The following is a 14004-nucleotide window of genomic DNA, read 5'->3' as shown; positions in this document are numbered from 1 at the left end:
AATGGCACAGCGTATAACTCAGAGGCAGACTTACGTAGTTAAAATTTAGCTTGTGATGAATGGGAGTCACATATTTGAGGGAAAGAGAGTTTAAATATCGGCAGGATGATTGATTAGCCATTATTATTATTATTAAATATGTACATCTTCACTTCATATCAAAAAATTATAGAAGGAAACACATAAAACAAAACAAACCAGCCAGAGTAACTAGGTATTGAATCTCAGTCCCGAGGAGGAGTTTCTAAACATAAAAGAGTAAAAGAAATCATATATCTTAAGCATAAAAATTTAAAATAGGAGTGGAGAGGTGGGGAAAAATGACTAGGCAGAGCATGGAGGATTTTTAGCGGTGAAACTAGTCTGCATAATACTAGAATGTGACTACATGTCATGCATTTGTACAAACCCACTGACAATAGAGCAAAGGAGTAAGTTCTAATATAAACTATGGGCATTGATGATGTGTCAATGGACTTCCCTATCTTGTGACCAATATACCACTCTGGTGGGGATGTCAATTGTGTGGGAGGCTGTGTAGGAGTGGAGGCAGGAAGTATGTGGGAAATCTACTTATCTTTCCCTTAATTTTGATGTGAGCATAACATTTCTCTGAAAATAAAGCCTATGTAAAAACAAAACAAAACTAACAAACAAACAACAAAAAAACCCACACACAAAACAAAACCCAACTAAACACATTTTTGGTGAATTATCTGTTCATGTTTTTCTACATTTCTCTATAAAAATTTTAGGTCCTTTTCCCTCACTTTTAAGAGTTCTTTACATATCCTGATAGCTGTCTGAAAATATCTGTCAGATATTTCTAAGATCTGTATTATCTTGACATTGAAATCTATTGATTGTCTTCTGTCATGTGAATTAAGAATTTTCCTGGGTTTTGGTATAATGAGTAATTTTGTATGGTGTCCTAGACATTTTGAGTTTTATATAATGAAGCTCTGATTCCATTTAAATCTTCTTTTTTTAGTAGGTAGTTAACAGGTTTATGGTCAGAAAATACATACATCCTGCCCCACTTCTGCGGGCTGTGATTTTAATGTCGATTTTGTTGTCAAAGTCTTTGCTTTGTCTTTTTGCATGACCCAGTGGCTCATATGAAATGACACCATAATTCAGTTCTCAAAGCCTTTGTTTTATTGGTTCTGTTCGGTTTTATAGCTAAGTGGAATAGGGATGAAGCCAGGACTTTAGGTCCAAATCTGAAGGATCCTTTTCTCCATCTCCTGTCTCTTCACCAACTCCTCATACTCTCTGGCTGGGAGTGGGGACAGGGGAGCTGCTACCCTTTTTGTTGGCAACTGAGTTCTTCATTTCCCTTCTTTCAGGGAGGTGCTGGTTGACAGGAATCCACCTCCCAGACTCTGTGCTCTCAGTGCAGGTGGGAGCAGGTAGACTCTGTGCCCACAGCCACACCAGTGGATAGGGGTGGGATGCTGCTTCTGATTGAGTTTCTTGGTGAGGGGGTGGGGCTAGTCACCACAGTTTCACCCCACTGTCTGTAGTAATCAGGCCAGTGAGGAGGGGGTAGGGAATTTCCCAGGGGGAAATTGTGTTTTTTTTCTTCTTGCTCTAGACTTTCTCTTTGTGAATCTCATTCAAGGTTTTAATTATCACCTATACATATAAAAAAACCCCAAACTGGCATGTATGTCGTTGACGACTTCTTTCACATACAGACCTGACATCTGTCTGTAACATAGTGAGCGGAGTCGAAAGAGCTCTGTCCTGTAGGGCTACCTTCTTCCTCCACCTCTGGCTGGAGAGAACAGGCTCTCCTTGGAAACTTTTTTCCTGACCCTGTTAGAAGTTCTAGATTGTGGAACCTATGCTAGGATGTACAGGAAAAAAACATTCCATCAAGTTTCTTTTCTTTTCTTTTTTTTTTTTTTTTTTTTAAGGGCCGCATACTTGGCATATATGGAAGTTCCAGGCTAGGGATCGAATCGGAGCTATAGCTGCCAGCCTGCATCATAGCCACAGCAACGTGGGATTCAAGCCGTGTCTGTGACCTACACCACAGCTCACGGCAGGCAACACCAGATCTTTAACCCACCGAGTAAGGTCAGGGATTAAACCCTCATCCTCATGGATACTAGCCGGATTCATTTCCCCATGCCACAACAGGGACTCCCATTACAGCAAATTTAACACCAAGTTTTCCTCCAGTCCTGAGGTTCCTAGCCATTCTTTCTTCTTTTTTTTTCACCTTTCAGAGTCTTTTGGCAGTTCTTTTATAGCTTTCGTCCAGGGATTTTAGTTGTAATTAGCAGGGAAATAATAGGATAGAGTGTGTTTTTCCTATTTTGAAAACCATTGTCATTAAAATTTTTTTTATGATTTCATTTTTTAATGTTCTCTTTCATCTATGAGTTAACAGGAATATATATATATAACTATCCATGTGGGAGGATTTTTTTTGTTAGTAAACTCTCGTTTTGTTGTGATGTGACCAGAAGGTTTTGTTTGTAGTATTCACTTTTATTGAAATTACTGGTGGTTTCTTTGTGACCGAATATGTAACCATTTTCTATGAATAAGTCATGGGCACTTGAAATGTATTCTTTGTTATCAAGGTACAGAGTTCAATATATATCCATAGTATTTATCCAATGGCTATTTTTTTTTTTTTTTTGGTCTTTCTTTTTAGGGCCGCACCTGCGGCATATGGAGGTTCCCAGGCTAGGGGTCGAATGGGAGCTGTATTAGGCTGGCCTACAGCAACAGCAATGCCAGGTCCGAGCCATGTCTGCAACCTATACCACAGCTCACAGCAATGCTGGATTCTTAACCCACTGAGTGAGGCCAAGGATCAAACCTCTGTCCTCATGGATGCTAGTCAGGTTCGTCTCCACTGGGCCACAGCGGGTACTCCCCAGTGGCTATGTTTTTAAAGTCATTTGCTGTCTTACCTTATTTTCTTCCTATTTCACACACACACACACACACACACACACACACACACACATGCCCGCCCCCCACTGAATTTATTCACTATCACCAGAACAAAGAGGATGATAAAGTGGGAGAAAAGCTGAACTTCCAAAAGATGTGCATGCACTTTGCATGGTGGGCAGACTGGATGGGCATCAGTAGGTGTTCCATGAATGGGAATAGTGTGAACTTATGCAAGAAAGGAAGAGATGTGAGAAAACCAAGACATCACTGTGGTGATGAAACTGTGCATTTGAGATACAGGGAAGGATATCTACCTACTGCTATGAGTGAAGGTTTGGGGAGGGGAAGAGATATCTAAAAAGGATACAGGAGGCCCTACTTTTTCTGTGACTTCCTTTGTGAAATCCTCGGCGTGGTATCTTTAAGGAAACCCAAATAAGTGGAATGGGATATGTGTTTTTTTTTAATGTGACTTCTTACACAGACTGGATTTTGGTGGTCCCATTTTTTTATTCTCAGTTTTATTTTTATTTTATATTTACCCATAATTAAATTAACATAATTTAAAATAAAATGACCATAATAAAGGAAGTTTTTACTATTTCCTAATTTTGGCAAATTTGCCATTTAGTTTATATGTATTTAGTATGTTCTTATAGGTCTCATATGCACAGTACATATTCTTCCTTTTTAAAGATGTAATCTATATGCTATTGTCACTTCAACCCATAAAATAAAGGCAACAAAGCTGGTTGCCTGACCTTTCAAAGTCACTTCAGATATCTGGAGCCTTGTTACGCCTATAACTTAAATGTAGCAATTTCCTAGGGAATTGTGTTTTTCTTTTTCTTGCTATAGACTTTTTGGACTTTTTGTCTTGGGATCTCTTTTCATGGTTTTAATTATCACCTATATATAAACCCTTCAAATAAGCATGTATATCATCAACGACTCCTTTTATATGCAGACCTGAATTTCCAACTACTTTTTTTTCCAACAGAATGTCCTTTGGAGATCTCAAATTCAATATACCAAGGCTAAATTTATGATTTTCCCCTCTGTTATGCATACTCCTACTGCTGAAATGTCTTCTGAAATCTCTGTCCCTGATGGTGACCTCATCATCCATTCAGGCAGCAGGGCCTGAAATACCTCCACTTGATCAACATCACCTGATTAGGTGTTTGCTGTCTACTCCCAGGACACAGGATGTACATCAATTCCCAGGAGTCTTTAGTCATGCTGTTACTTCTCCCTGGAATGCATCTTATCTTCATTTTCCAAGAGCCAGACCAGATGCTCGCTCATTTATGAGGCCTTCTTAAGATTCCCTCTGCTAATTAATCATTTCTTTCTTAGAGCTCTCATTTGCTTGACCTTCTGTTATAACACTACCTTTACCCTAGGTTATTTCACTCATTCAATAAACATTTATTAAGTCTTAATATAATATCAGACACTATCATATACATAGAGGGAAGAAGAAGAATTCTTGGTTTTGGGCCTGAAGGAGTCTATGTCTTTTATTTATGTTTTTATTTAAAAATTTTTTTCTCACCTTTATTATTTTCTCTTAATTTTTAAAATTTTTTCTCAAAGTACAGTCAATTTACAGTGTTGTGTCAGTTTCTGCTGTACAGCATAGTGACCCAGTCACACATATACATACATCACTTTTCTTATACTATCTTCCATCATGTTCTATCCCAAGTGATTGGATATAGTTCCCTGTGCTGTACAGTAGTGTATGTCTTTTGATATCTAGAATATAGAGCTTTACAATAATGGACACTAGCATGTTAAATTAGATTTTTTTTTTTTTTTTGGCCGTGCCAGCAGCATGTGAAAGTTCTGTGGCCAGGGATCCAACCTGTGTCATAGCGGTGAACTAAGCCACAGCAGTGACAACATAGGATCCTTAATCCACTGAGCCACCAGGAAGCTCCTGATTAGTTTTTTTTAACCCTGAAAAAAATTTAAAAAAAATTGTCTATGTAGCTGGAGAACTACTATGAATCAAAACTTTCTGAGATTGACAATCAAAGCTATGTGGAAAAAATACCCACTTTTTTGTGGAGTTAGCACTAGAACGACTGTTTGAAAACAGTTTATGCTCTACCAGACACAGGGAATTTCTCCTATTGTTTGTAAAATTACTCCCTAGGCACATAGGACACACAAATTTTGGAGCAGAGAATACCTTTTGGTCTAAGTAGACCAGCTCTTTTATTTCTCATCTTTCTGTTGGGAAAGATGGACTTTTTTTTTTTTTTGGCTTTTTAGGGCTGCACCTGCAGCATATGAAGTTTCCAGGCTAGGGCTCAAATCAGAGCTGCAGCTGCTGTCCTATGCCATAGCCACAGCAATGTGGGATCTGAGATGTGACTGTGACCTATGCTGCCCCTCACAGCAATGCTGGATCCTTAACCCACTGAATGAGGCCAGAGATCAAACCCGCATTCTCATGGATACTAGTCGGGTTTGTTCTTTCTGAGCCATGATGGGAACTCCAGATGGACATTTTTTATTCACTTTATATTATGCTAGCAGTTCACTTGAGGATGATAACAGGAGAGTATTCAGATAAAACCATCATAGAAAATGTTAAAGACAGAAAATTCAGTGGTAATAGTAGAGAAAATGCAGATATATTTGAGTCATGTGGTGGTTTGGTAGTTCCCTCAAAGGGCCTATTTTATAATCATTCATTTAATTGAGACAAAGAATCTACCAGAAGGATGTTTATGCATGGGTGTCTATGAGTACAATGGGTGAATAACATAAGAAAGGTAGAATAATCTCTCTTTTTCCTCCTATCCCAAGGATAAGCTTCAGCCAGAGAAACTGGGTGACATGTTCTGGAAGATACAGGTGCAGCAAGCTTCTCTGCCAAATGCCTGGCGATGAAGTAAAATAAGAGTGGAGAAGGGTCCTTGTTCCTACTTCTTCATGGAAGCCAGTGAAAGTGCTAACCCCCTGCTTGGCATCCATGAGGGCACCCTGAAATGGTACTTTTGAGGGAGATACCAGTGTTCTCTCAATGAGCACAGGCAACAGTGACAAAAGTGAAGGGCCCTCAAGGGTTCTGGAGGACATCAATAGGGGGTGGGTACCAAAACAGAAGAGAAACATGGGAGGCTTAATGTGGTGATGGGCAATCTTTTGGGAACCATCAAACATCAGCAGGCTTCAGTTCTGGGTATGTAAGTGAGGACAAGAGACAGTCAAAGTCAGGTTATTACCAATTATGTGACCTCATCTGTATTCATGAATTGGTAAGGCCTATGAACATTTGGGTTATTACTGTAGGGCAAGAGGGAAGAATTGATGTGACATGCCCATTCCCATGGCTGAGTTTCCTTCTTGGCCTTATGTCACTTTGGGATTGGTTACTTCCAAATAAGCCATTGCAAACGCAGTTGTGGGAGGGTTGTCTGAGTTAAAGTGGAGAAGAAAACAATGGTGAGAAGAGTTTTAATTATGGTTGACTCTTATAATTCCAGGAGGATTATCCAGTTTGTGTGACACTCAGAGTCCTTGCCTTTTACCTACTGACCATTTTACTGCTTGAAAGTACTTTATCCCTTCAATAGTAGATAATAGAAAGGATGCAGAATTAAAAGTATTTCAGCTTGCTCTAGTCAATTATCACAGCAATCAGAGTACAGAGAAAGGGAAATCCATTTGTAAGCTTATATTTTCCATATTAACAACAGCCCTCAGAAAACTTACTACAACTGCTCAATCAGAATTAAGTTTCAGGGATTATTTGTGACTTTATTGTCCTTTATTACCATCTTACCCATAAACCGTCATGGAAATGGACAGTGACTACTCCGATTTCATATAAGCAACACAGGAAGGGAGCAAAACTCCATAAAACTGATAAGTAACTGTAAAGTGAAGGTGTCTGATTCCAATAGCTTTTTATAATGGAGGACCCAGTCATTTGGGTAATCTCTGGCTATCCTTTGGGAAATATTCAGCCAAAGGAACCAGGCTTGCAGTTCCTTCTGTGAGGCTAGGCATGCCCCTGTGCAGCATGTTCGGATGGCAAAGCTGTCAGCAATCAATTGGTCCTAACCTACCTTTCCCTATACCTGGCCAATTTGCAAGCAGAAAACTCACTTCAAGGAGCTCTGGCCTGTATTGCAGCAGGGAGGATCTGGGTGTTATCAATACGGCTTTTCACGGCCAGATCAGAAGGGTGGAGAAGAGGCTGGCAGGGTGCCATGAATAAACTAACCCCTCAAGTTTCAGCTCCTAACTAAAGCTGCTTCATTCAGGTAAGCATCTAGAGAAGCCAGGTGATTTGACTAATTCAACATATATCTCTGGAAAATTCCAACCAGAGAAAAGTGAGAAGAAAAGGAAAGTAGGAGAAGGGTGGAGAACAAACAGTACAAAGAGAAGCCCGACAAAATAGCTTAGTGTTCAGACGTACAACTGAGTTTAAGAAAGGATGAAAATATTGTATTAATTTCTATTTTAGGTCCTTACGCCAAGCACGTTTATACATGATAGGGTTGAAAGAAATGGTGCTGCCATGGGAGTTCCCGTTATAGCTCAGTGTTAAAGAACCTGGCTAGTATCCATGAGGATGCAGGTTCTATCCCTGGCCTCTTTCTGTGGGTTAAGGATCCGACATTGCTGTGAGCTGTGGTGTAGGCTGCAGATGCAGCTCAGATCCTGAGTTGCTGTGGCTGTGGTGTAGACTGACAGCTGCAGCTCTGATTCGATCCCTAGGCTGGGAACCTCCATATGCCGCGGGTGCAGCCCAAAAACCAAAAAAAAAAAAAAAAAAAAAAAAAAGCAAAAAAAGAAATCAGGTTGCCAGAGGTCATTGACAAATTGCAATAAAATTGTAGATTAAACTCAGAGTGACCACTGTTTTGCTTTACTCTATTGATGCTTTATCACAAATAGAAGGTATGTTTTGAGACAGGCTGATAAATACTGTAGATCCTGATTTTTTTTGGGGGGGGGGAGAGTGTGTGGTTTTGTTAAAACCACTGGCACTGTAAAGAACAGAGATGGGCAAATTACCTCTTCAAATATGATTCACATTATGAATGAACCCCATAATGACCACCTGAGTCAGATATTATTTTGAAACCTGATTGAAGGCTAAATACTTATAAGCTTCTTTAGGGACAGCACTTACTCTGAGTCACAGGGAAATCATCCTAGAATCTAGGTCTACACATCAACAAGCAGATGCTTGGGCAGGGTGTAGACTGCATCTATGGATAGACTTTAAAACATAATTCTAAGGTTTTTGGGGAAAAATATCTGTTTAGAAATGTTTGCTTGGTTTCATTAGATAGTGGTGAATCAGAGTTGCATCTCATCTCTTCCTTGTCACCTTCCTAAGTGTGTGGGGAAAATATTTAGGGTTGAACAGTCCAGGGTGGTGTGGAAACATTTTCTTTGTGAGTGAGAAAGGAGACCTGACTCTCATCACTGCTCTGTGTCCTAGAAGACTGGTATGAATTGCATTATTGATTTGCACACTCAGCGAGGCTGTTCCTGTATTTGCTATTGTAGGTGAGAGGTGAGCTCACCATTGAATCTTGAGAAAGATGTTGGAAGTGGCCAAGGGTTACATCCAGAGGGCTAAAATCTCTCCACATCACATCTTTGGGAGCACTGTCCTTCTGGGGAGGCAGCCTCTATTATTCTGGCAACCTTCCTAGGTTTCGGGGCTGCTGGAGGTAACACTGGGACCCCTGGTCTCTGCTCTGCATCATCTCTGCCAGGTCTTCCAGTCTTGTTAATATCCTATTCTTTATTTGGAGTCCTTCTATTTATCCTCATCACAGGATCCCAGCCCATCTTCCACCAAATCCTGCTCTCGGGAGTAGATTAGCTATCAGTTATACACAGTGAACCATGATCATATCTATGAGGCATTTTCTTTCATTATATTTTTGATTGACTTTTTTAAATTATTAAATATAACTTGGATGCATAAAAGTGCATTCAATATACACCTTTAGTTTAACAAATAGGACATTGTCAAAACCTCTGAAGCTTCCCCCGTCATCCTTTTACTACAAAACCCCTTCCCTTCCCACTAGAGGTAGGTTGAGACAGTCATTTATTTAAGATAGTCTGCCCACCTATGTAATCAGGCATCCTTAAAAAGACAGTTTTACCTGGCTTGCCCTTTTCTTAAAGGGAATCGTACTTTGTGTATTCTTTTCTTTCTAACTTACTTGCTTCCAGCTGTGGCGTGGGACCCCATGTCTCTTGTCATGCTGATTCCAGGCATCAGTGAGCAGAAGAGGGCATATTTTGGGTGTCAAGAATATGTTCTGGGTGTCTTATGATAGTTTGGTTTGAATGACCATGATCTGGTGTGCAGCACACTTCAGGGTGTATGAGGTGAGCAATGGTCTTGGGCAAAGCTCTGGGAACCCCTTAGTTGAAGGGAGGGGATGCCTCCCAGTGGACTCCCTGCCAGGACTGAGAGGACCCCTGGGAGGTAGAACTTTCAGTGCCAAACCCAGGAGCGTCCCAGGCAAACCAGGACCAGTTGGTCACCCTCCTCCAGGCTGTCCGCTGTCTATTCTTCCTACCGTGTTAATTCTGAAATTTCACTCATGACTGCTTATTATTCCTAAAGCCCTTCCCACTCCTGTGATGAAAATCCCTGTGAAGAAATCACTGTATTATCTGCCTCAGAGGAATGGAACTAACACACTAGAGAGATAGTAGCAGTGAACCCCCACATTTCAGAGAGTAGATGCTATAGAAAAACTACTGAAGGAATCTGACTTCTTATGTAGTATGGCAATAATACATAATAAAATATAACAAGGGCAAAGTGATGGGGGAGGGCAGGTAGGGGGAGGGATTAAAATTGGTGAGGACTTACCCTGCACTAAGCACCATGCTGGTGACTACAGATAGACATACATACATATACATACATATATACACACAAACATACATATGTATATAATACATAATAAATATATAATATGTTACATACATATATTTTAAAATAAAAATATGAACGTAAATATAATACAATTGATCTGAATTCTTATTTAATGGATGAGAAAATGAGGGTTCAGAGAAATTAAGTTACTTACTCAAGGCCACATAGCTAGTAGAGTTGCCAAGCTGGAATTTAACCCACATCCAGTATTTTATCTTTCATTTATTTCAGGTTTGTATATGTTCTAGATGGTAAGGAGTCAAAATGAGAGGGCACAGTTTATCATGCAAAACAGTAGTCTCCTCCTCTGCCTCCCACTCTGCTTCTCACTTAACAGGTAGGACAACTCTCCACTACTGCTGCTGCTGCTGCTGCTGCTTTTTTTTTTTTTTAAACCACTTTATTGAAGTATGATTGATTGTGGTGATGGTTTCACAGGTGTATGCTTATCTCCAATCTCAATTGCTTTTAGTATCACTTTTTGCATCTTTCCAGACATTCAAATAACAAACAAATGCTGCTCTTTTTTTGTTTTTTTGCTCTCAGAGACAATCTATAGACTTCCTTTTATGGAAGGATGCTGTGCTCCTTTTATGGAAGGCTCCCGGCTCCCCACCCCAGCCCCTACCACCTCTTCCTATTAGCCCTACAGTAATATATCATAAACCTTTTGCTCAATACTTAATCTTAAAATCACTACAACTAAGAGAATATTATCTATGGCCAAGCTATAAAGTGTAGTAGGATGTACTGTGTAGTCTTTATTTTCTCTGGAGTTAAGAATTATATTTTTCTCTTATTTTTTCTTGGCTCCATTTTGAGTGGTCCTATCGCTAATGCATTCCTCTTAGGATGGAGGGAGAGATCTTTCCGTCCCATTCAACATGTTCAGACACATCTATCCTTCTGGTAGGATGCTCACCTTCGAAAACTTCAAATGGTCAGGACATTCCATCTTAGTATGAAAACATAAAATTAAGATGAAAGCAGGGTGGGTAAATGCTTGTAGGAATGATGTGTAAGGCAAAGTCAGAAACACTCTGTAAAGTAAAAGAGTGTTTCCTTCCTCCTGAAAGAGCCTGATCATCTACCTCCCCGGAGTCCAGTAATCCCCAAGTCCTGAGCCAGAGCAACACTTTCTGTTCCACTCCCACTCTGTCCTCCAGCACTTTGCTGTCCTCACCTCTACAGGACCACAATGATGCTCTTCACCACAGCTACATTTCTACATGCTAGAGTATGAATCCTTGAAGGCGAGGAATCAAACAAATGTAACAAAAATCAGTGAATGAATTTGGAAAGTACACCTTTCCGTGTGTCAAAACACCAACGGTACACCACGAGAGAAAATGTTTATATACGGTATGAAAAGACTGTGTGATGTTGGTATCCTGTTAAGTAAAATTTCATGCTAAAACAGTTTTTACTACTTTGAATTGAATCTGTAGCTCATACTCTGCACATTCCCTTTCTCCTGCTCTATAAATGGCCAGAATGTAACTCCATTTTAATGACATTATTTAAAACTACCACGATCATCACAAAGGAAGTAGGGAGTGTCTGAGTCAGAGGCTTTATATTTCGGAGTAATGCAAAGAACTCTTGCAGACTCACCCAACCAGCAGCTAACTTCCTTTATGAAGAGAGTAAGGTAAATATTTCTGAGGTCCACAACTTAAAGTTTGGCCAGACTCTGAGAGAGAGAGAGCGGAGCCTGAGAGAGCGAGAAAGAGAGAGGGACAGGGAGAGAGGGACAGGGAGAGAGGGAGGGAGAAGAGAGCAAGGGATGCGTCTTTGTAGTCTTTGTACCTGAGAGTCTAAACTCATCAAACGATGATAACACTGTGGTCTGGTCCTACTCTCCGCTTCTCTATCTTAGGGCTTGTCTGTGGCTGGGAGAGGGGTATGCACTCCCATGCAGCAGATGGGAGACCCCAGGGACACTCGTAGTCTATCTTATAAAAGAGGAAAAGCATTTGGGGAGTTACGTACACATCTAGATTCCATATTTCCCGTGTTCTTATTTAAGGCATTACGGGTTGGAATATACACATTTTTGAGATTAGAATTGAATTCTGTTTTAATCGCATATTTCTGCTTATCTGATTAAGGATTTATTAAGATTTGAAACCACGTTTTTAAAAGAAATGGAAAGATTTGAAAATATTTCTGTAGAGGAGTAACTATTTATAGCATTACTTTTGACTCACATCATAAGAATAAAAATTAAGCATGTTCAATAGCAGTCATTAATTTTTCCCACTATGTGTACTTTAGTTTCGTAAAAGAAGGGTTTTATATGAAGTATGCTTCTTTTTCATCATACAAAATTATCCTAAGATAAATAATATTTGATGAAATAATTTATCAATTAGGTAGAATAAGCTTAGATCCATGAAATATTATCATTATAATTTCATGTTTTATTAAATACTTTTTGTCCCTGGTTTTTCTTATACTTTAGAAGATATTTTGCTTATGTTTTTGTTGAACTTTAAAAAAAGCTTTAGTGAGAACATATCTACTCTTTGGTTTTGACGCAAATAGTATGTTAACAAAAGAAAGGAAGAGGTAAAAATATTTCTCAGACTGAAATATACCATATTTAAGTAAATAGGCTTCAGGCTTCTGTGGACTTTTAGATCCTCAAGTCTGATGTCTAGGAATTAAATAACTCTGAGTATTTGAATCATGTTAACCTGAAAATTATACATTAATTACGTATCTGAGTACTAAATAAGAGTTTCTGTAAGGAATCTAAGAATGTGGCTCTTTTTTTAGTGAAACAAAAAAATCAATTTAAAGCCAGGTTCCTTTAAGATTTGAAAAGAATTTTCCATCATTGCTATATCTGGAGATTGGCACACTGCTAGTATTACGCTGATATCATCATCTGTAATTCAATTCCTCTTGAATTTACTTTAGTTATTTAACTAGGAAACAAATCATTAGGGACTCGATGGATTATTTGAATTTAATTTATTTTTGTTGGTGTTTATTTTTTTAATAAAAGTTGCTGGGAAAAGAAATTTTATGAGAAAAGAAAAATCACAGTTTTGGTACCATGTAAATATATATTTTCTGTCACCTGGTGGAATTTTAGGGTGTAATACAAGTAATTCAGCCTTAAATATTATTATTTATTCACCAATGGGCTTCAGACTTTATATCAGATGAGAAGGTAAGACTCTTCCTTTCATTTCTGGAAAATACAATGCACCTGCATAAAGGGAGATAATAAAAAGTATGACATGAAGTGGAACATACTTTCTGGCACTTATTTTCAAAGTGCATGAACATGTCTATACGAGAAGGTTTAAAGATGTATTATCTAGTACCCTTTATCATTTTAAAAGTCATTGCTTGAGAATTTTTAATGGTCTAGGAACTTCTTCGTCAATGTTTCTCTGTAATGATCATTTATCTATTATGGTTTTTCAGCCATCAAATTTACCTATGCCTTGAAATATGAACCTGATTGTTTGAATGAACAAATTCCTGTGTAGTTTCACTTCTCTTCAATACAGTGGTAGTTTTGTGAAAAGTCAGGCAGATGATTAAAAAAGTAGAAAATGAAATTTTACAATTATTGCTTCGAAAGTGATTTAAAGAATGATTTTTAAAAACACTAAAGGTTTCCTTCCTACCCAGGGGTAAACTAGTAACATTTGAATTAATAAAATAATAAGAATAACTGGGGCTTGACTGAAGAAAAATGTACCAAAAAGTGTGATTTTTGTTTTTTGGACTATGATACCACAAGTAGCTTCTAGACCCCCACCGGACCATGCAGGCAGGTTCCCAACAGGGTTATTTAAGTATCTTTCAAGTCTTAAAGCAGTCATGCCCACATTACATCTATATATTAATACACACACAATGCTTTGTTTTATTTATTTATTTATTTATTTATTTATTTATTTATTTATTTATTTATCTTTTGTCTTTATAGGGCCACACCTGCGGCATATGGAGGTTCCCAGACTAGGAGTCCAATCAGAGCTGTAGCCACCGGCCTACGCCATAGCCACAGCAACACCAGATGCGAGCCGTTTCTTCGACCTACACCACAGCTCACAGCAACGCCGGATCCCCAACCCACTGAGCAAGGCCAGGGATCGAACCCACAACCTCATGGT

The 14004-nt window shown here is 38.9% G+C and overlaps 1 protein-coding gene across 1 annotated transcript in view; it reads left to right on the top strand.

Annotated features, from left to right (window-relative positions):
• Nucleotides 1-14004, top strand: part of SERPINB7 (serpin family B member 7) — a 45371-nt gene that overhangs the window by 10672 nt on the left and 20695 nt on the right. The gene's annotated exons all lie outside the window — the stretch shown is intronic.

This window comes from Sus scrofa, chromosome 1 (genome assembly GCF_000003025.6).
Source record: "Sus scrofa isolate TJ Tabasco breed Duroc chromosome 1, Sscrofa11.1, whole genome shotgun sequence".
Taxonomy (NCBI): Eukaryota; Metazoa; Chordata; class Mammalia; order Artiodactyla; family Suidae; genus Sus; species Sus scrofa.
This window is presented reverse-complemented; position numbering and strand designations above follow the sequence as displayed.